The sequence below is a fragment of the Pinus tabuliformis genome, chromosome X (assembly GCF_031772625.1).
Source record: "Pinus tabuliformis cultivar Carrire ecotype Pingquan chromosome X, CPIR1, whole genome shotgun sequence".
In the NCBI taxonomy this organism is placed as follows: domain Eukaryota; kingdom Viridiplantae; phylum Streptophyta; class Pinopsida; order Pinales; family Pinaceae; genus Pinus; species Pinus tabuliformis.
In genome coordinates this window covers 1,734,445,350-1,734,447,862 of record NC_142308.1, presented here as the reverse complement: position 1 = coordinate 1,734,447,862, position 2,513 = coordinate 1,734,445,350, and the positions used below count along the sequence as shown (strand labels likewise).

At 41.0% G+C, this 2,513-nt stretch overlaps 1 pseudogene; it reads left to right on the top strand.

The window, feature by feature from the left end:
* Nucleotides 1-990: 990 nt before the first annotated feature.
* LOC149146723 (BTB/POZ domain-containing protein At5g48800 pseudogene) lies at nt 991-2,177 on the top strand (annotated as a pseudogene).
* Nucleotides 2,178-2,513: the final 336 nt, after the last annotated feature.

Below are 2,513 nucleotides of genomic sequence, written 5' to 3'. Positions count from 1 at the left end.
CCCTTTGGTGTGCCCACTCGCGTTTCATGCATTACATTCATGCATCATGTTTTATATACGATATAGGCATCATAATCGCATTAGGGTTTCGATGGTTAATGGCTTCATTGATGCGTTAAGAGTCTCTTATGATTTTAAAACTCATCTTCGCATGATACACATCGCGATCAGTGGATGTCCTATATTTGAACAAACATGCATTCAAGATGGCTTCCTGTAAGAGTGACAATATTAGGGTTTATGAGAAACCCTATATTGTCAGAAGAGTGATCCCCTCTCTGTTGTCACCATATCTACATGCCTCTATGGGTGCGCTCCCATTGGCATCACATGGAATCATTGTGGGAGTCATAGCAGCACATTTTCCTCAGGTCCTTGGCGAATCCTTCACCTCAGCATGTGCGTTAGGGTCTGTGGGAATTATATATTTCCCTTGCATCCTTATAACTCTAGAATATGTGATTGAAGGTCCAACCCTGTTCTGAATCAGTCCTCACCCTCAGATGCGTATTAACAAGATATTTCTAGGCATTTATCCTATGAGTAGGAAATTACCTTGGGCCTCATATAATACCATGATCACTTGTAATTAGTAAGCCCGTTAAGGTGCTTGAATGTTGAGCTGATTTCCAAATGAAAGCATAATTCACTCAACCATACAATGTATGACACCTTAAATTGGGATACTTGGGATGCATGTTCCGTTAATGAGTTATTTCCATTGTTTTCATTAAGTTCCATGCTTCCACGTGCAAATATATACATGTGTATGTTGTTTGGGTAAAGTGATTGGTTTGTTTCACCTTCTCTGTAGGGATCAAGGGGAGGTGGCTCGGCACATATCCAACGAGGCAACCGTTTGCCAAAAAACTAATGTTAAATGTAGACTTGAAGGGTTTCTAACATAAGTTGTGGGTTGGAAAGATAGTTCCACACAAGCTCTAGGAATCGATTAATCATACCAAAGGAACAACATCAAAAATTGGACATATGATTTTTTCAGATGTTCCGATTGACATTCTTATAGATGTCGATGGTGGATGCCTTGCATTGCACAATTTTCCATTCGTATCATGGAGCAGGCGGACCCAAAAGCTAATAGCAGACTTAAGAGACCAGGATAATTTAAAGCTATATTTCCCTGACTTACCCGACATAGCACACACTTTTGAATTAGCAACAAGGTTTTGTTATGGCATCAACTTTGCAATCACCTAATCAAATGTGGGCCATCTTCACTGTGCTGCCCAATATCTTGAAATGAATGAGGACTACATAGAAGAAAGCCTAACGGCTCACACGGAAGCCTACCTTAATCAAGTTGTGGCCTAAAGCCTTGAAAAGTCTATAGAAGTTATACGCAGTTGTGGGAATCTACTCCCCTTTGCAGAGGAACTAAAAATTGTAAGAAAATGAATTGATGCAATTGCTTCAAAGGCCTGTAGGGAACAAATGGCATCGAGCCTACCACATCTAGATTACAACAGTTGTAGAAGGCTGCAGAGCAAGGATTGTCAACAAACTGTTCAGTTGGAGATTAGTGGATCAAATATTTGTCAGTTCTTGGCATCGAAATGTATCAGAAAGTAATATTGGCCATGAAATCCAAAGGTGTAAGGCATGAGAGCATCAGGACATCGCTCATGCATTATGCTGAACATGCTCTGAAAGGGATTGCTAAGAAATGAGATGCCTCTGCTCGAACAAAGCTGCCTAGCCCTGCTGCTGCCTTAGAGCAACACGAATAGAGAATTGTGGTGGAGACTATTGTGAGCCTCTTGCCTACAGAGAAAAACACCATACCCATTGTCTTTCTCTTCACCCTGCTTCCTACTGCTATGATGCTTAACACCACCATTTCTTGTAGGTTGGACCTGGAGAAAAGAATTGGGCGTCAGCTCGAATGTGCTTGTGTCGATGATCTGCTTACTCCTTCCTTCTCACGCAATAGAGATACTTTGTTTGATGTGGATGTAGTGCATAGAATATTAGGGAATTTTTTATAGCAGGATGAGAATCAGAACACGGTGGATTCAAACTTGGGTGGATATGAGTCTGATGGCCTAGTTGATTCTCCTTCTCAGGCTACCATCATCAAAGCTACCAAGATGTTGGATAACTACTTGGAAAAAATAGCACTAGATGCAAATCTCAAGATTTTGAAATTCTTCCCATAGTATCTGTTCGATATTTCCTTACATGATTATTCACACTCGGACTACTACAAGGGTGTTGACAGAGATACTGGATTCTACCAGTGGTTCGCCAATTATTGTAGTTGCTACAACACCACCCAAATTTTGGGCATATTCAAAATTTTGGGTACCCTACCACTTGCCCCAAGCTTCTAGGGTTTTGATAGGACCCCAACCAGTTTCTCTCCCTGTGACCTTGCCTATCCATCCCCTTTGGTGCACCCACTCGTGTTTCATGCATTACATTTATGCATCATGTTTTATCTCCGATATAGGCATTAGAATCACATTAGGGTTTCAAAGTTTAATGGCTTCATT